Consider the following 21,599-nt stretch of genomic DNA (forward strand, 5'->3'; position numbering starts at 1 on the left):
TTTTTACGACACCGCTAACGTAAGTGAGCGGTAACATTTTACTGCATCACACATAGGGTTGGGTATCGTTTGGATTTTAACGATTCCGGTTCTGCTTTTCGATTCCGGTTATTTTCGGTTCTCGATTCCGGTTCTTTGAGAGGTCAAAGTCAAACTGGGAGACAAATATATTTATGAAAACATTAAGTCAAATCTGTATTCCTATTTACAAATAACTTCATACTGTTTAATTTCTTACGGTTATTGAATACAATTATATAAAAATAATCTCTGCATTGTTTAGTTAGTTCTAAGTGGTGCAGTTTGAGAATGTACAATTGGCCCAGTCTCCTCTGATGTTACACTGCAACCTGCCTGTGAGACAGAGTCCAACCACACATGTCCAACACATAGGACATAACCTAATAATAATAATAATAATAATAATAATAATGACACATTAGATGTATAGCCTATAGGCCTAGCGCTTTTCTACAACTCAAAGACGCTTGCACGCTTACACATGTCCTGCAATACATATGCTGCAGCTGCCCAGCTGCTCACTGTTTGTAAAAGTAAATACATAGTATTTTCATTTCAATAATGTAGATACTTTCTATACCTTGCTTCATAAACAATACTGACATCCCTGTGCTCCTCCGAGTCTGGGGGTCCGGGGATGTGAGGACAGCGCGAGGACACAGACAGGGAGGCTGCTTTACTTCATAAAGGAAATGGCGGTCAATATTAACAACACAGGAGCTAAAACGCGTAATAACCTTCATTACGTGTTAGAGAAAGAACATAAGAAAGTTTGACAAAGATGAGGCTGTTAAACGGGCAGCGGAGCCGCTGTGTGTAGAAAGAGAGAGAGAGAGAGAGAGAGAGAGATGCTGAGCTGCACCGTGCAGCGATCAGCTGATACGGAGCATAGAGAGAGAGCTGCGGTCCGCGGGGATCGGCCTCGCCTCTTGTCCTCACAACTCTTATTAATCCCGATACCGGACAATTGTTATTTGTTCCTACTCGGAACCGAGTTTTGCTTCCCAACCCTGCCACTGTGCTACACTTCCCGCCCCGCCCCGCATAATTGTACAGAAAGCGGCGAGATGCATTTCCTTAGGAATCGACAAGCAGAACCGAAACTAACATTTCTAAACGAACAATGGCGGACACGTACGATTTGCGAATGAGTTCTGCCTTTTGTAAACTGAATGTATCAATAATTTGTCAATAAATCAGGGCGAAAAACGTCACTTGTCCGCCGGACAAGTCAATTGAAAGATCTACTTGTCCGATATTGTAAATAACACGTCCCGGACGGTGGGACGTGTACTTTTTCGCACACTGCATAGGTTCAAGTATAACACTTGAACATGCATGCATTGACACAGAAATATAAACACAATGGACTTGTCTACATAAATGTTTGAGTGTGGGATATTTGTGGCCCCTCCAGCATGGGGCCACACATATCGAGTTGAAAGAGGGCTTAGCCTGAGGCTAAACAGAGACGTCCACAACCCTGATATTTCCCCTTGTGGTGGTGGGTACACACATCACAACAGACGTAGTGCAAGTGAATTCAGATGGCTAGCTTCTTTCTATTTCTTTCCAAGTTAAACCCAACTCCCTGTAGATGCTACAACACTTTAACAATGCCAAATCATTTTTATTTTAATGTTAAGCAACTGATAAAACTAGAATATAGGGATTGAACAATTGCAGTGGCAAATTGAGCAGGGCATGCTGCACTTTTTCGACATTTTGTTATGTAATGTCATTTATAGCAGTTAACCTGTACATTTCGGCCCAGATTCTTTTCCCACCGGAATAATAAGCACACCACTGCAAGCTACTTATTTGACATTGTTAACCCGTTTCAGGCCATGTTGTAGGAAAATAACTCGGGTTTGACACATTGTGTTAGCCAAATGCCGGTTTGTTGTTTCGTGTCTGCCGTTTTGTCCATGAAAACATGCTCTTATTTGAAGCATACCAGCAGGTTTACTCCAATAACTGAACCTCAACGGGCTGCAGCCTGCTTCTCTGACCCACTATGACTTTGTATGTGAATGAGAACAATAGAAAGAGAGTGCGGGAGTGAAGAGAGCGTAAGACAGACTTCATTTTATCCCTGAGGTGTGGAAAGGTCTGTGAATTGCAACATTAGCGGTGGAGGATCCATAACTCATCTTCAAGTACAGAGATGAGAGCGCTGGGTTCAATGGGTGCGCTTCTTTAGACCATTATAGATTATGGCTTAAAGTGTGATCTCTGTCTGGCAGATTCATGTGATGTCAGAGACTCCTCTACAGTACATGTGCAAGTACAGTCCTGTGTGTACTGTATGGATGAGTCAGACTGTGAGCCACTGGGTTGGCACCAGTTGCATGACTGGCACATAGAGGAGCAGTTAGATAAGCTGGACTCAGGCCTACTCTCTGCAGCCGCGGTATTATTAGCAGCCTCTGGAGGCCTCCTGGTTATAAAAACATCCCAGCTGCCCCTCCTCAGCCTGGTGAGGGGCTGAGGTACCATATAGAATCACATAGCTGAAAGTTTTCACACCTTGTGGTATACTGGCAAATGTTTTAGTTAAGTGAATCGCTTAAGTGACTGGCATAATTACACAAGCATGATGGCCTAAGTAAGGTCATATTTCTGACCACCAGGGATGCATTTGAGACTGTGACCTTTTCCATGCAACACCCCACTTTAGTTTAAGGATTCAGCACTATTTTTTAAGCTCTTGGAATTTGTGTTTATTGATTTTATTAGGGAATGTTTTGTTAGCTGTGCAATCGTTTCCTTGTTGTCTTTTTTCCTCTTGAGAATCTACACTAAAAACTCCCATACTCCCAATCTGTGGCTACACTGCAAATCATATCACTGCATATTAAAATCAAGTACTTGTTTCTGTTCAGGCCACATAGCAGCACACACTAGCCTTTTGTGATTATCTTTTTCAGATGCAAATATCTAGGAAGTGTTTCCTAGTTTGTAAGTGCGTGTGCTGCCATGGAGACAGACACCTCTGCATGCAGAGCGTCACTTTGTGCCTGCGGGTGTCAGAAAACGCTGCACACAAGCATGTGTTTAAACTGTTGGCTCCGGTGCAGTGGGATGAAATAGCCTCTCGGGGCACAGTAGCGAGAAGCAGCGCTGCGGCCTCTTTTTCTAAGTGCAGCGACGGACATGCAGCGGTGATTTATGGAGTGTGTGTGTGAGCGGGGCGGGTCATATCCTGCCAGAGAGGCTGGCTACTGGAGGAAGAGAATGACTAGTGAAGTAGGATTGAGACAAAAAATAAATAAGGCGGAAGTTCTTATATCCCACACCCAGCAGTGAGGTCACATCCACATTGACATCTAAATAAGCCAAAGTCAAGATCAAACAACTCTTTCACCCCCATGGTACCAGAAATACCCCCACAGCTCTGATCTATGACAGGACACATGGTAAAGCTTCCCCTCAACTAATCAACACCGGCCTAGGCTGCTGACACAGTGAGTGCAGAAGGAACTGGAATTTAAACATAGAAAATCTCTTCCTCAGTTGGCTGTATATTGTTGTTGTTGTTGTATAGACACGTGGGTTGTATTTGTGTGTATATGTTTGTGTTGAACTGTGAAGTAGGCCTGTTTTGTAAGGATGACACACAGAGACGCCAAAGAGAAGCTTCTCTGTCTCCGTCTCGTGTCTGGGATTGCACCAGAGGCAATGTGCCGGGAAGTGTGTTTGTCTGTGACATTATTTATTTCGCTCTCCTTTCATTTTTTTTCTCTCAACTAAGGGACACACCCATTCCGGGAATCTCAGGTGGTTTTACTGACTTTAACTTTCTCATGTAAATACTTACCCTCTGGTTAGCCCTACTAGGGTTATTGTACTTCAGATTGATTCAGGATGTTGGTGACAGGCCACTGTGGGGATGGTCTGCAGCGTGGCATTTTTCTGACATGGCTCAAAGGAGGAGGTCTAACATGTCTGCCTTTGCCTTTGGAGGTGTGTGTGTGTTGTGTGTGTGTGTGTGTGTGTGTGTGTGTGTGTGTGTGTGTGTGTGTGTGGTGTGTGTGTGTGTGTGTGTGTGTGTGTGTGTGTGTGTGTGTGTGTGTGTGTGTGTGTGTGTGTGTGTGTGTGTGTGTGTGTGTGTGTGTGTGTGTGTGTGTGTGTGTGTGTGTGTGTGTGTGTGTGTGTGTGTGTGTGTGTGTGTGTGTGTGTGTGTGTGTGTGTGTGTGTGGTGTGTGTGTGTGTGTGTGTGTGTGTGTGTGTGTGTGTGTGTGTGTGTGTGTGTGTGTGTGTGTGTGGTCTAAAGAAACAGCAGCGACTGCTCTTTGGTCTGTCGCCTGTTTCCTGCCTCTTGGCAGTAAACTTGATCAGTGCCTTTACAATGCAGCCCTTTGTCTCTGGTCGGCATCGGAACCATTTTGGAAATACTTTCCAGCTTATTAGAATGCTTCCAGACCGTGACTATTGAACCAGTGAGTTTCCAGTTAATTGCTTGGCATCCTTCCCCGCCTTAGGTCTGTCGTGGGCATCCTCAGAGAGAAAAGGCTTTCTGATTGGAATTACAAAGCAGAGGCTGCCGTTGTCATCTCCGATCTCAGACAACAAAAACACATGTGCTTTATTGTTTCAAGTTTCTCCACCATTCTGTCCCCTCCTTATCTCTCAATCCCCCTGCCTCCATGGCTCTGATGAGCTGTGAAGATCATACATTAGTTAAAGTGTGGCCTCATGCCTTCAACAGTGCCCAGTGTCATTGTTCTATCTAACTAAGCTGCGCTACTCAGCAGAAATGGATGAGCCTTTTTGTGCCAATGGCCTCTTACAAGTGGCCATTTATGGGATCTTGGTTTAGTTTGGACTCTTTATCCGAGTCAGTTAAATCACAGACTCCATTAGGCAATGCAGTGATTCTAGAGTCATTGCATTGGCAGTTCAAATTGGCTACTTGGTAAAAAAAAACTCTTAGCTAGAACATAGCTCCTCATTGTTTTCTAAATTGGAAGTGGAGTTAAATTGAGGGAGTAATTAGGTTTCTGTGTAAGAGTATTGGCACCTTAGTGTTTTATTTAATCGGAGTATCGGTTATCATTGCTGCTATCACTTCTGAATTGATCCCTCGGAGGTAATAGGTGCATGGCCCCTGTGTTATTGGATCCAGTGCCTTTCATTGCTCATCCAGGCAGCCTTTACTCGCTTTTAACTGCTTCTCTCTTCGGTGTGCCTGTGGGCTGAAGGACCATACATCTGTGAATCTAGTTTTCTAAAGTGTGCTTTAGTGCTGTGACATTTTGGCAAAAGTACTCAATACTTCCACATATCTCCGTTCTGTCTGCCCTTTCACGTTTCCCCCTCAGCCAGGGTTACTTAAGTTCTCTGTCTTGCGGTGGCTCTCCCTGATGGCATTCTTGGTGCATACTGAAGATTCCTCTGTCTATGAGAGAGATAAGCAGAGGGGGCAAACAACAGTAATGAAGAATGGGGGATGCCAAGAAAAGGCAGACAATGTGCATTTTCTGTTAAACTAGCCCATTGGTATTGACTCAGCCTCACTGCATCTTACTTATTGTCACAGTGTCGGTATTATTCCCCCGGTGATGTCATGTCTGCCTCATGAAATTGGCTCTTGTTTGTAATGCCCTGTATACGCCTTAGTTAAAGCTTGTGTAACACACAGACAGTGCTTTGCTTTAATTGCTTTTGTAGGGCACAGCATGTGGGGGTTGTTCCTTTCACTGTCTGACCCTCACAGGGAGAACTGGAAGAATGCCTATTGTTTCCTCATCACTTGCTTTGTCTGATAAACTCTAGACCAACTCTATAGCTGAAAGCTGTCAACACTTCACCAGCAACACTCCTCCACGTGTTCTCACCCAACTCCCGTACACTTTCTTCCTCATTTATCCTCCTCCTCCCATTTCTTTACCTCCTCATCATCCTGCCAATCTTCACCTAAACAGCTGTTGAGCTTCAAGACCTCCTCTCATCCTGTTGGCCTGCTTACCCAGGATAGAAAAAAAAAAAAGAAAAAAAAAAGAAAGAAAAAAAACCGTCGGCCTGGACAGGGATTACATAAAAGTCTACTGTCTTTTCTGTCAGTACAGTGCTTTTCCACTGTTACAAAAGGATAGCACCGGTGCCTTTATGTAATGTCCCAGACAGAAGAAGGACATAACCCCTGTCCTCTAATGGCGCATTTCCACTACAGCGCGGAGCACAGTTTAAGCGTGCCGTGCCGGGCCCGTTTTTTGTTGCGTTTCCACTAGGCGTAGTTCCGGCTAGCGGGTACTTTTTCACAGTTTTTCTGGCTCTCCAAAATCGAGGTTCTTTCCGGGCCAACAATTGGGCTGAGTATGCTAAACTAGTGAGAGAATCGCTGGCAACTACAACAAAATTAACATATTTGACCGTGATTTAATTGTAATACATGTTTCAAAATGATGCCAAAGTAACAACATACTGATACCGGTTAGTAAAAACCATGAATTAATGCTTTGACAAGTCTGCAGACAGACGGCAGGCTTGCGTCTTTTCTGAATGGAGATCGGCTAAGCTAACGCAGTATATGCTCCGACCGTCCACACTCACAATAACGGCCTATACAGACATAAATAAACCAGCGACTGTATTCGCCATGACACAGACAGTCTGTGGTTTGTAAGTTTGTTTAACTTTTGTCTAGTTTCTGAACAGATATGAGGAGCTGTGAGCTTGAGTGCTAACAGCTAACGGCTGATGTTGGTTTTGTGTTTCACATTGAAGATGACGTCACGGCTCCGCCTACACTGCGTTACTATAGTTACTACCCCAGTTCCTAAATTGTAATGGAAACGCAGCATAAAGTGAGCCTGGCCTACCAAGGCCTAACTATACCGTACAAGGCCCTGCAGTGGAAATGCGCAACCCAGTCTCATGGCATTTCGTGTTCACCAACACGAATTTTAATCTATTGATTCGTGTTCACCAACACGATTTGCCCCTTTTTTTCGTGTTGCACAGCACGGTTTTAAAAGCAATGTATTTCTACTGGTAATGTGTTTCGTGCCTGCAGGCTGTAGCACGTCTTTTTCTCCGGTCGGGTCGAGGAAGACCGGAAGCTGTGTGGTTCATAAAAACATGTTCTTACTCAATATCAAGCCACAGTTATTGCTTTTATTTTAAATCGTATAATTTCAGACTTTTGTTGCCGTCTGTGAGGAAAATAAATGGGGCTCAGAGCCTCAGAATACTGAAATCTGTATTTTTAAATATTTTTTTCCTTCTAATTTGTTATTCTTTTCAAAATAACACACTGTTATTTACGCACCAATAACACACAATTATCCTTGCTTTTATTTATTGGTTTAATTCCATAATCTCTGGCTTTTTTGGCGTCCGTCAGGAACTGAATTTCAAAATAAAAATAACCGGAAACAGACGTAGCATTTCGAGCGATTACCCAAGATCCTCAGCTATGGTTTTAAATTCGCTGATTGGGTGTTTTAGCCGCAATGCATGCTGGGATTTGGTGTTTATATGATATGAAATCCGGAAAACATTTTAAAAGAATAAAATAATACTTAATTCCGAGTGCTCCTGCTTTTCTCTTTGAAAGTCATCACATAATGGCATTGTAATACACGGTTCGGCTGCATTGTATATTACAGATCTGCCGTAGTTCTTTATTTATAGAGCTCTGATGAGAAGACCTTTGGAAAAACTGAAGAAATGCCGCCGAAACTGAATACTTGACGTGGATCATAAATATATCAAGAATTAAACAACATCTTCAATTTCTCTTCACACAATACGTCTCCTTGCAGTATCAACTCTAATTCGGCTGACTTTTACATTTGATCTAATTCACAGATAGGTTATATTTACACCATAACGGTGCACAGCTGATATAAAAGGACTGTAGTTTTTAAAGATATTACTGATTTTGTTTGAATGTAAGAATGTAAATACTGAGTCTGAAATAGTATAGCAATATGCTGTAAAATTATGTGAAAGCATGCATAAAACTACACATCTTCAGATGTTGTACATACTTAAGTGTCCGACACTAATAATACAAAGTTATTATGGCTGTGTGTACCTTGTGTGCACCTCCTAGTGGTTAAAGCACGTTATTGAATTATTGTTTTTATGTGATATATTTGATTAAAAAAATATCAAGAGTACATACTTTCATAGGGGGAAAGTATAAATATAGAAATATAGAATATAAAAAATCAAGAAGATACTATAAGTGATCTCTACAATAAAACAGTTTAGTGCAGGATGTACAAAGATATTAATAGGAGGAGGTGCAAAACAGAAAAACGAATTAACCTTTATTTAAACATTAAATAACAGATTAAGGTCTTCTTTTAAATAAGAAAAAAACTTTGGGGGTATCTATCTACAGATAAATATTAAGCCTGACAAAGTACTTAACGTCTAATATATTGCTTTCCTGCAATGTTAACTATGTTGAAGCACTTATTTTAACTGATATTAGACATATGAATTATACTCTTATGTAAATAGAATAAGAAATGTGCAGAATATGACAGTTTAATGGTGGAGGTACACACATATTGATAGATGTCTTGTAATGCACTGTTGAGGAACCTGTGACCCAAGTTTTTCATTCATTGCATAACTACACCGTAGTTGTATATGATATGTCAAGAAACCTTTGAAAATCTTGAAAGGGATGTGCAAAATAGCCATAATATACAGTCTTTAATTAACTATTAGTAGAAAATAACGAGTAATGAATATACTTTATTACTCGTTTCCATTCATGTCAGTTGCAGATACATGTTTAGTCTTCTCAAGCACCAACTATCAATCAATCAATCAATGTTTATTTATATAGCCCAATATCACAAATGTTACATTTGTCTCAGTGGACTTTACAGTTTGTACAAAATATCAGTATGACAATACGACACCCTCTGTCCTTAGACCCTCACATCGTACAAGGAAAAACTTCCGAAGAAAACCCACAGTTTAAAGGGAAAAATGGGAGAAACCTCAGGGAGAGCAACAGAGGAGAGATCCCTCTCCCAGGACGGACAGACGTGCAATAGATGCCGTGTGTAAATTGAAAAGATAATACATTTGCAACATAGGTAGTCCAAATGTTTGGAAATGCATGTGTGTATAATAGGAAGATGAATCCACGAGGATATCCATCCAGGACCTATGATCCAGGACCACAGCCACGACTCAAGATCCAGGGCTCGCGATCCAGGACAGAGGAGCGCAGGATCATCCATGACTCCGGATCCCGGCGTATATAGACACCAAAAAGAAAGACATTTGGGGAAGCTGGGTTAATCGGAACATGAGAGTACACAGGTATAGACAGAGAGAAGGAAGAAGTAAGATGTCCCCCGACAAACTAAGCCTATATCAGCAAAACTAGGGGCTGAATCTAATCAGCCCTAACTATAAGCTTTATCAAAAAGGAAGGTCTTAAGCGCACTCTTAAAAACGGATAGGGTGTCTGCCGCCCGAACACAAACTGGAAGCTGATTCCACAAATGTGGAGCTTGATAAGAAAAGGCTCTGGCTCCCATTGTACTTTTAGAGACTCTAGGAACAACCAACAACCCTGCATTCTTGGAACGCAATGCCCTAGTAGGACAGTAGGGTATAATGAGTTCTTTAAGGTAAGATGGCGCCTGCCCATTAAGGGCTTTGTAGGCGAGAAGAATAATTTTAAATTATATCCTGTGTTCTATAGGGAGCCAGTGTAAGGCAGCCAGAACAGGAGTAATGTGGTCCCTTTTCCTAACTCTGGTTAGTACACGAGCCGCAGCATTTTGAATCAGCTGAAGCGACTTGACTGACTTCTTGGTACACCCTGATAATAAAGAGTTACAATAATCCAGCCTTGAAGTAACAAATGCATGGACTAGTTTCTCTGCATCGTTTTGAGGCAAGATATGCCTGATTTTTGCAATGTTACGTAGATGGAAGTAGGCGGTCCTTGAAATTGATTTTATGTGGGCGTTAAAGGATAAATCCTGATCAAATATAACACCAAGATTCCTTACAGTCTCACTGGAGGTCAAATTAATGCCATCCATAGTTAGTATATCCTTAGATAATTTGTTTCGTAGATTCTTCGGGCCAAGTACAATAACTTCAGTTTTGGTCATGTTTAACATCAAAAAGTTTAAGGTCATCCACGTTTTTAAGTCCTTAAGGCAGTCTTGAATTTTATTTAGATGATTAATTTCATCAGGCTTGATTGATAAATATAGTTGAGTATCATCCGCATAACAATGAAAGTTTACAGAATGATTCCTTATAATATTGCCTCACGGAAGCATATATCATTTGAACAAAATAGGTCCGAGCACTGAGCCCTGTGGCACTCCATGGCTAACTTTGGTTTGCGTGGAAGATTCATCATTGACACGTACAAACTGAGAGCGTTCAGATAGATAGGACCTAAACCAGTCTAAAGCAGTTCCCTGTAACTATCAAATATCTCTCCTGATTGTTGGCACTTGACAATCACCTTACCTGAATTTTACTCAGGTGTAACTAAAGTCTGATTTAAGGGTTGTTTATATTTCACATAATTAATCAGAATCTGCAAAGTAACTCAAATAAATGTAGTGGAGTAAAAATACCAGGTTAACCTCTGAATTGTAGTGGAGTAGAATTACAAAGTAACAATGAGCTGTCATGTGGGTATATATTAATGCTGCGCATTATGGACACAAGCGATTTTCACCCATTTATTAATTATATGTTTTACATTTGATAACACCAATGTGTTTAATACTGGCAGCTTCTAATTGTGGGAAAAACGAAAACGTTCAGTAGAGACGTCCCATAGAACATTTTGCGAAACACAATAGCCAGCATGTGTAGTTCTGGAGGGGCGGTTTTGGATAGTCTGGCGTGGTTTAGTTCCATTTCTCACAGCTGTTTGACGCTCTGCGTAACCTTACGGGGACTGTAGTCCTAAACGATAGCTGGGGATTATGGGTAGTGTAGTGTCTTCGGCCATCCTAAACTCAGAAATGTTGACAATCGCAATGATGCTCGAAATGTCCCTTATAGGCCTACGTCTGTTTCCGGTTATTTTTATTTTGAAATTCAGTTCCTGACGGACGCCAAAAAAGCCCGAGATTATGGAATTAAAGCAATCAATAAAAGCAAGGATAATTGTGTGTTATTGGTGAGTAAATAACAGTGTGTTATTTTGAAAAGAATAACAAATTAGAAGGAAACAAATATTTAAAAATACAGATTTCAGTATTCTGAGGCTCTGAGCCCCATTTATTTTCCTCACAGACGGCAACAAAAGTCTGAAATTATACGATTTAAAATAAAAGCAATAATTGTGGCTTGATATTGAGTAAGAACATGTTTTTATGAACCACACAGCTTCCGGTCTTCCTCGACCCGACCGGAGAAAAAGACGTGCTGCAGGCACGAAACACATTACCAGTAGAAATACATTGCTTTTAAAATCGTGCTGTGCAACACGAAAAAAAGGGGCAAATCGTGTTGGTGAATGTTATGGAAATAATTGTCATAGACGCCAAGATGTGACATACAGGACAAACCTTGATGTCTGTTTACCTTCTTTAAGGACACAGGCTGCTTAGCCAATAATGTTATTGTTCCCATTCTGTGACCGGTCAATACTGGGTCACAGATGGTCTGTGTTGTGGGTACACTGGGACATTTCCTTCTCTGTATTTGTGGACTCCAAGGTGAAATCTTCGAGGTCATAAGTGTCCGACGCAAGTAGCTCAGTGTTCCCACACTGTTTAGGCTATCTCCTCAAATATGTTGTTTACTCTCTGCGAAACCAGTTAGATGGGCTGGCAAGAGAGAGGCTCTCCAGAATTGACGTGGCAACTCTACCGTGAAGTCAGAACCTCTGACTCTTGGACTTGTGATGTGAATCCTCCGGCCGTTAACTCCAAATAAACCATCATGTGTTTGACATCAAAGCTACTGCTCTTCCCGTGTCTCCTTCCTGAGTCGGTGACTCCCACTGCATAGCTACACAGAAGTTTCCTCTACAGTGAACATGAATCAATAGATTAAAAATCGTGTTGGTGAACATGAAATGCCGTGAGACTGGGTTGAAATGCGCCATAAGACTCATTTTTCAATCCACTACCTCTAAGCATGTTCAGACCTGTGACAACTCAATAGTTTTCTTCCATGTAACCCCCATTCACTGAAACAGTTTTGTTAAGACAGCATGCTTACTTGGGTGAATCATTTAACCTATTTCATTGGTTAATTTTTTCCAGTATACCATCAAGTGGAAAATATAGATAAGTCTTCAAAGGCTATCATGTTGAGGTTTTTTTTTGTAGAAACCAGAGCTTTGTTAGGCTTTGTAACAGCGGATGTCTGGCATTTACCACCACGCACCAGACCTACATGGCTAAAGTGAATCAGGTTTTGTTCTTAAGTCTAGCTACTTTCTCCTTTTAAGCCCATGTTGCTCCACATGCTTTTGTGAAGATACCTAAGGCAATCAAGAGGCACCCAGCTCAAATAAAGAATGCATAACGGCAAGTGATCCACTGAAACTTCATTCAGCTTAGCTTCTTCAGCCTCTAAGACCCCAACAAATCAGGGTATTTATAGAAAATTCCACTCCTTCTTGTCCCGCTTAAAGGTCTGATGACACATCTATTATGTTTCCCCACTTGGGGTTTATTATTTAGCTGTTGTAAAAGGCCATGTGTGGTTGCCACACAGGCACTGCATAATCTGCATGGGCACACACACACAGTGGTGTTGCTTTTCCTCCAAATGAAATGTTGTCTTTTCTCATATTCACCACTGATGTTACATTTCCCTAAGTTTGGACTGGGTCCAACTCAGCAGTGTGTGTGTGTGTGTGTGTGTGTGTGTGTGTGTGTGTGTGTGTGTGTGTGTGTGTGTGTGTGTGTGTGTGTGTGTGTGTGTGTGTGTGTGTGTGTGTGTGTGTGTGTGTGTGTGTGTGTGTGTGTGTGTGTGTGTGTGTGTGTGTGTGTGTGTGTGTGTGTGTGTGTGTGTGTGTGTGTGTGTGTGTGTGTGTGTGTGTGGTGTGTGTGTGTGTGTGTGTGTGTGTGTGTGTGTGTGTGTGTGTGTGTGTGTGTGTGTGTGTGTGTGTGTGTGTGTGTGTGTGTGTGTGTGTGTGTGTGTGTGTGTGTTGCTCTTGGCATGGTCACTTTCATTCTTCCATACCACTAGACATATGATCATGTTCTTTGGATGTCATGCCACCACGGCGTCTTCTTCTAGGCTCTTACTGTCTCTCACAGTCAGTGCCTGGTGGCCTGCCTTTCTGCTATTTCCTCCAGTGTAAATAATAATTAATAGATGTGGATTTTTCTATCCTTCACATGGCTCACACTCCAGGTTTAATTGTTGTGTATGTATCATCACAGGATTTGATTAATGGGCTGGAATTGAGGTCTTCTTGGGGGTCAGGTGCAATTAAGTATGCTGAATTCCACACATTTCACCAAATGTTTAGACTGTTGAACTCTTTGAAGTCTCTGCCGGGTTCTGTTCTCCTTGTGATCCGAGCATAAGTGGGATGGATGCCTTGGAACCATTTCCCTTGTTTAAATCTGTAACTGGATTAGAAGTGCCCTCTGGAGAAAGGTGCCATAATGATTCAGCACTGCTGCACAACAACACATGCAGGCAAACCCTGCCTGCTCTGCTCTCCCACACCGTCTGCATGCTGATGTTTCCTGGAAAAAGAGAATCTCCCAGATGTGTTTGTACGGCCATGTATCACTACTGGACACCTGTGGCTGCTTTGACACAGGTGTTCATTGCAATGCACTCCTGCTGTGTGTTTTTATCTCATAGTGTGACCAGTTCACAGCCTTACCCCCCATGGAGAGAGGAAGACGGAGAGGAAATTGTGTGTGTATGACAGAGAAGTGTGTCACTTGACTGAGCTCAGAGTCCTTTGGGTCTTTCCTGACAGCTGCAGCAATCTGAGAACTGGAGGTAGCCTTGTGGCTGCCTAACATGGGGGCTCACCTCTGAAAGAGAGGGGGAGCGCACAAGACCAGACGCAGCCATGTGTCCATCTGACAAAGTGGGGTTAAGAGCCCGCTGCCATGTTCCATTATGAACTTAATTTAAAGCCGGAGACAGTGGGAGCACAGGGACGTATCACCCATCAAGCATGGCCCAAACTTAGCATTTTTTAGTTGTTTCCGTAAACTTGCATGCAAGAACATTGACACAAAGGCACTGACTCTTACACAGTTTTGCAAAATGACCCTGCCCAGGCACACTTTGTTCCCTCCTGTGCACACGGCAGAGCCCTGAGCTATCAAAGACAATTAATGTAGTTGTTCATCTCGCAGCAGTATCTGGTTAACACTAGAGGAATTAGAGCAGGTTGGGGGGGGGGGTGGCAGAGTACACTGTTGAGGGAGGTCTGACAAACTCCATCCCACTGAGTGAACATGCACTTTGCCAACCTCAAATGACTAGAGTGTGGAGGGAAACATACACACACACTCTCTGCAGGATGTACTCACTCCCACTCTGTGATAGCTGCTGTCTGTCACACCTCAGTGCTGCAGTGCAGACAAATCTGATACTGTTAATGTTTCGTGCGAAAGTTTAAGTTTACTGGCTTTTCATTCCCTTGCATCAATGGGATAATTAAAGAAATATATAACAATAACAAACATTTCATAAATGTCTCAGAAACCTTTATAGTCATCACCATAGATGTGTGATGTTGAGGCTAGACGTGTGTGTTTTGGTCCCCTGGGGTTTTAATGAGGGAAGCCAAGCGCACTTTATTTGCTGTTGTTGGGATTTGATTTTGGCGGTTGGTGCAGCAGATGGGAGGGGTTAGATCTCCCTCCCTCAAGAGGGTGGGTGAGTGTGCAAGGTGCTTTTAAGTCTGTCTTTAGGCAGACAGACAGCTGGTCAAACAAGCTTAGGAGAGCAGTGGGCAGTCTGAGCAGTGACTTAAGCCCATTTGGACCTCTTTACTTCTCATTGGTCAACAGCCCCAAGTTCCAAACTATTTTGATAGTATTGTGGCAAAGGGGTGTCAGGTTCCTTGTTCATTCGTCAAACAGTGGACAGAAATCTTTCAGTGATGTGTGAAGGCAACAGATACTCCAGAGGGATCGGAAAGCATTCACGTTTCCACGTTCAAGTGTTTTTGAGTCTCTGTGTTGGTTGTGATTGTGTGTGACGAGGTGTGTGAGGCTGTGTCACATCGCACATCGACTAGTGGAATGCTGGACGGTTCCCCCGCTTCCCTCCTGGCCGGGTGGAGCCAGCAGAACCAAATCAATACCAAGAGGGTGGAGGGGCATCACAGGGATCAATGTTCTCTGGAGTCGGTTTGTCTGTTTTTTGTGAAAACGGGGGGAGAGATTACATTTCAACGGCGTACCTAATTTTCCTCTTTCTTTTGTTTGACCTTTTTGAGACATTCTTCCTAGCACGTTTTGAAGACAAGCCAAACGGACAACACAGTTAGCTCAGCATCAGGATGTAATTAATTAGCTAATGTAATACAGCACCGATCATTGCTCTCTTTGTTACCCTCATCAGGACAGAGACAACACAACATTGTATTACAGGAACAGAGGAGATTATTGACTATTTTTCTCTCCAAGAAACGTGTTTATCCAATCTGACATGACACTGAAGCTCCCCTGCCTGGTGAAATGGTTTACTCTTGTTACCGTCTCCTTTGCCATCTCCATCACTTCTCTATCAAAACAAGCTGCTGGTCAACCAGATAGTGCTGTTTTATTTGAACACTGGCTTTACTGTGTGGGCACCAGGAATGCCTCAGAGTTATTTGAGAACAGACGCATAATTATACCATCACACTGACAGTGATGCTTGCTTTAAAATACTGGGGTTTTATTTAGCTAGCTCTAATCTCAATTTCTGTTTTTGGGGGCCGCAAACAGCTGTGCCATCCGGATCGTACTCCCCTTCCCTCCCATATTTTCCTCCTCCCTCTGTGTGTAACCCACCCATGCGTCTGGTCAAAGCACACATGTGCTGACGTCACGCGAGCTGCTTGTGGGCTGACGTCGGTGTTCAGACTCAACCCATATCAGAGGGGGTGGGTGAACGGGCCCCAGTTAGTGCGGTTGCCTTTTAGCTCTGTCCACAATAGCTCCTGTTCAGACCTCACGTCCCACAACCGCTACAGATCAAGGGATCAGTATGTCATTTCCGAAAATACTCTTCCCTATCTGTATTCATTCACTGTGGAGGAGGCAAAAGTGTTGAATGATGGTCAGATGTGACTAGATTAGCAGATGTCCGCTGCCTCTGTTGTCTGTCCGGGTCGTGACCAGTGGCTTTAAGAGCCTCACTTACTGTAAACAGTGATATTGAGGGAAGCAAAGGGGCTGTAAACAGACAAACGAGTTACTCTGTCATTTGAACTTATTCTGTAGAAAACAACAACTAACTTCTTCCCCGGCCTTGTCCCCATCTTTACATCTGCAGGAGCTCGCTGTAAGGATTGATGATGTGTCATTGAATCCTCTTGTGGATCTATGGGCTTGTAGCCCGCTGGGGGCCGGCCACTGGCAATCCATCATCAGGGGTCACAACACATTTAGCCCTGTCTCACAAGCACTCATTGTCATTCAAGTGCCATGGTCAAGCAGAGGGAGGAGGAGAGCGGTGTTAAGTTATCTTAGTTGGCTGGCTAAGCGCTGCATGATTTAATCTTTGAAGCCTGTGATGGGGCTGCGACCTTAGCTTGTCAGAAGAATGCTTTCTACCTTAACCACTCCATCTCAGGACTCACCCACGCAGCTTGACCCGGGTCAATCAAATATGTATGTCCAAAGATAGTCCCACAACAGATTCAGTCCCCAGTTATTTTATTTGACCCTAGATTTGCATTTGATTGTGTGAACATGCTTTTATTGACATGTAGACTTATTTTCGTTTTTTTTAAGGAACATTTACTAACTTATAAAAACATTTTGTATTGTTTTGAATTACTTATTTTGTAGAATTGCCAATATAACTCTTTATTGATATTTATTCACGCATTGATTTTTTTTATCTGTTGTGTTTTATATTCAAATTTGTATCAAATGCAGTTCAGGATTAATTCAGTCTTGTATCTTATCTTACCGAAGGATAAATCACTGGAATAAGTTTTCATCAGAACAAATCACTCCTAAATGACATGCTGTTCCAGTTCAAAGCTTGTTCTTGTTCTGGTCATGGTAGACTAAAGTAGTTCCTTTATCATGACAGAACATGGTAGCAGACCCTCCGCTGGGCCCGGCTGCCACCTTTCAGTCGGGCTGCCGTCTGTCCTTCCGCTCACATCTGGATCCAATAGCAGCGGCTTCCTTCTCTGAAGGAGGGACACATATAAATAGCCAGGCAGCCGTAACCACACTATGCAGCACAGCCTGTATGTTGATTCATTCGTTTGCTGCTGCCCCTCTTTTGCACTGCCAGCTCAGATATGGCGTATGATGTCGCCATCCCCCCTGCGCGTACCCCACCCCCGTGTCCCTCAACTCCACCCCTGATCCTACGCTCCCTGGGCTGTGGTGTGACTGACGCACATACAGGGAATTCTTAGTGCACGTCCTCACAGCTCTGTGCCCATCTGTGGAAAGTTTGAGTGGAGTGGGGCCAGGATTGAAACACAGGCCGGATGGGTGGTGGGTGGGCTGAAGGTGGGCTGCGTCGGCTGAAGCCTGTGGGCTGAGGAGGGGAAATGCAATAGCCTGGTTATAGCTGAACAACTAAATATGCTTCTTTTATGAGATGCAAAGCCAAGTGACGGTTCCATTACAGGTATAGAGATGATATAACAAGATTGTACATTTACTTTTACAGTTAAAAATAGTGTCCTCATTTAGATATATGATGTCTGAACAAGAGACATGTCATTTGAGAGGAACTCTATAGCGCAAAGAGTAAACTATTTGATTGACTCTTTCTGTTTGATCCCCAAACTGACCCTTGTCACTTTGTCTGCCATATGTGTGTATGTGTGTGTTAACTAAACACATGCGCCTTTTGTGGCACATGTGCATGTCCCACCACAGAGGGCCAGCTCCGCCCTCCCAAATTAAAACTCAGTCCTGTTTGAGGGTAGACTTCGCTGCAGCCCCTTGATCCTTCCTTCCTTCCTTGTCTGCTCACGCCTGTATGAGAGGAGAGGAGAGGAGAGGAGAGGAGAGGAGAGGAGAGGAGAGGAGAGGAGAGGAGAGGAGAGGAGAGGAGAGGAGAGGAGAGGAGAGGAGAGGAGAGGAGAGGAGAGGAGAGGAGAGGAGAGGGGGGCAGTCAAGGCTCTAGCTTGAGTGAGTTTTAATTAGTGTGTTTACAGCAGAAGACGCTGCAGAGTGGCGTAGTGGGGGGAACACATGCATTAGCGCTGATGCACTCGTTCACCTCAGACTAGATACACACTCCTCCTCCACACGTACACAGAAACACACAGACACACACACACACACACACACACATGCAGTGACACTTATCATTGTACCCTGTGGTGTTGTCTGAATGGTTCTGGCACTGAAGTCTTTGTTTTCTCTCCTGAACCAAAGCCTGGTGTGCAGACACTGTCTGATTGATCAGTTTATAAAACTCAGTGGCAGATGGGAATGAGCTGCTCAGGGACACAATCTATTTGCTCTGCCTCTTTTTGTCGCTCCTTTAACACAGATCGTCCGTCCTGCACAAACACCACCTTGCGAAATGTTTGGGTATAAAAGAAAATCTCCTATTCCTGGACTACAAAGAAAGGGGGAAAAAAGCAAATGTTAAAGCAATGAATCTCATGTTGCTTTGAAATCCTCTATCGTCTGCATGATTATGTGTGTGATGTGGTAAAGCTGAAGAAACATGGAGGATGTGTTCCTGGGATGGAACTTGAGAATGTCCCCGTTCCCCTCTCGCTGGCCTCTGAGGAGGAGCCACCAGCGCTCGCTCCTGCCCCCGCTCTGCTCTGCCTTCCCCTGCCAGACGCATAGCTTCAGTTTCCCTCCCAGGCCATGAGGGTATCAGGTTTGTTTTGGAGGGGAGGGGCAGGGGCAAGGGGGACAGGGATGAGGAAGGCTGGCATATGTGAGGAGGAGAATCAGGCGTACAAATCCCTGCGAGGGTGCGGGATGGAAACGTTTAGCCAGACAGAGAAGGGCACAAGAAGAGATGGAAGGGAGGGGAGAAACATAACAAACACCCCCTCCTGTCCCGTTACTGCCCCCTGACCCCCTCATCCTTAAATTCCGTGCCAGCAGCTGGAGTTGTGAAGCGGCCATTTTATGAATGAGGGTGGGAAGGAGAGAGCAATAAGGAAGGAGAGGGAGTAAGAGGAGGAGGTGGGTCAGGTTGTGTGTTGTGTATGTGTGGGTGGGTGAGACGCGGCTCAGAGGCGCTTGTGGTGGAGTTGGTTATGTGTATGCGTGTGTGTGTGTGTGTGACTGCTCAGGCTGAGGAGGAGCCTGGGGTCGGCCCACACACATACACTCCTGCCTCTTCACAGGCTTTGTGTGTTTGTGTTTTGTTCCTGCCTCTGAACAAAGGCCCAATTTGGGCTGTGCTTCCGTTCGAGGCTTCTCTCTTAGCAGCCACAGCAGATCAGTCATCATAGGGAGGAATAAACAGGCACACCTCAACACTTCCATAAAGTCTTCAACAGCTTTAGTGAAGAGAGACTTCCTGTGTTTTCAGTTGCATTTGTTTATCTGCGAGAGGTGAATTGTCTGTAAACATCATTTTTAATGCTCCCCCTGTTGTCCCAGTCGCACCATGAAATCTACCCCACTGTTATTTTCCCAGGGGCTCACCAGGCAAGTGCACACTATTATTTCATTTAAGTCTACCAGCAAACACAAACAACATATATACACATTTATTCCCATATTTATTTTTCAAAACAGTTTGAGACCTTTTTTCTATTGGTACCAGAAACGGTATTAGTTTTTGTTTATTTGGCAATGATGTTTATGAAAACAACATAATCGAAATAAAACAATTTTTTTTAAAAAGAAGGAAAAAAAAGTAAATTTCAATAAATGGATGTTTTCAAAGTAAATGGATAATCATTTTTAATAATCGTGATATCAATTATTGACCCAAATAATCGAGATTATGATTTTTGCCATAATCGAGCAGCCCTAGACTGAGTTAAAGAACACTTAAGAATAACACAAGAAAGAAACTTGTTTCTGATGTTGTCCTGTATTCCTTTTTCTAACTGTGATTCTAAGTGGATTGATTACAATTCAGATCCTCCTTTGTATTTTTCGAAAGAAAACTGAATCCAAGCACAGATACGTTTTTGGGTGACTGTCACATCATTTCCCTCTGTTGTCTTTGAGGTCACAGAGAGTGTTCTGCAGTATATTACATGGATGCTCATGAGAGTTGAGCTGCCAAGATATATTGATCTCATGATTTTATCTCTAGCCGACTTGCGTTTGCCTAAAACCGCGGACACAATGCTCATACGACCGTCCTCTGGTCTCTGCGGGTAGTTAGGGGCGGCTCCGTTTGATGCATGATGGGACCAAGGGGGGTTTTGTGTCAAGGGAGAGGGGTTGAAATGCTCCACCCTTTCATTTGTATTTCCCCTAGCGCTATAGTGCCATCCAGATAACTTATGGCTTTTGGTGAAAAGCAGACTAAACCTTTGTGAAGGCAGCCACAGGAAAACTATCTGATGGTCATTTCTTTAGCTTGGGCCCATATTGGAAAACTTTTATTAGTTTGTTTGGTGGATGCTCAAAATGTCCCCTTATTTCCACTTTATAAATTATAAATATTAAACACACCAAGAAACAAGACTGAAATTGGTTCCTTATGTATTATCAATAAATAATATACGGCTAATATTTATAAGAGCCAGCAAGCCTATGTGCGCGAGGTCAGGGATAGGGCAGCGTTGTTATGGTGATACCCCTTCTTTACCGTCACTCATGCAGCAGTAGGTAGCAGGTGCCATTAGCCAGCCAGTCAGTCAGTGAGTGCTGGTGGACTAGCGCTGCAGGTAATGAGAGCTGACACAGAGTGACAGTGCAGACAGGAGGACATGCTGTCACTGCAGCTCAGGGACACGAGGACGTCCTCTGGTGTTGTTTACTCCTCGCTGTGTACATTAATTCTGCTGATCCCTGCCTGCAACGCTGGCCGCCTTTTCCTGCTTCTTCTTCTTCTCCATCTTCTTCTCTCTCTCCCCCCCTGAGGCTACAGAAAAAGCAGCAGCACGACATGGAGACAACTCAAAACTCTGTTTATGCATTGGACGTGCTTTGCGTCCAAGACACATTGGGAACACAGTGTAAGAGCTGGGTGAGCTCAGTTGCTCTCAGGACAACTCTGTGAACTCGTGTTTTCCCCCTGGAGGACCGGCGATGCAGTAATAACATGCTTCAGGTGCGCCTGGCGTTGCCTACATGCAGCAGGAATGTGCTCCTGCAGGCACAATGGGGCTGGGAAGAAATAGTGGAATGTGCCTTTCATGTCTGCTTCTACCTCTGAACTACTGTTTAATCTAGATTGACGAAAAGTAAATCGTCAACAGTCTTGATAGTCAATTTATCATTGAAGCAAAGTTTCCAACAATGTCCCTTGCTTTATATTCTTAATCTGAGGAGCTTTTGTTT

The 21,599-nt window shown here is 43.4% G+C and overlaps 1 protein-coding gene across 1 annotated transcript in view; it reads left to right on the forward strand.

The window, feature by feature from the left end:
* igf1ra (insulin-like growth factor 1a receptor) overlaps window positions 1-21,599 on the forward strand; it is a 101,031-nt gene that overhangs the window by 42,776 nt on the left and 36,656 nt on the right.

The sequence above is a fragment of the Gymnodraco acuticeps genome, unplaced genomic scaffold (assembly GCF_902827175.1).
Source record: "Gymnodraco acuticeps unplaced genomic scaffold, fGymAcu1.1, whole genome shotgun sequence".
Taxonomy (NCBI): Eukaryota; Metazoa; Chordata; class Actinopteri; order Perciformes; family Bathydraconidae; genus Gymnodraco; species Gymnodraco acuticeps.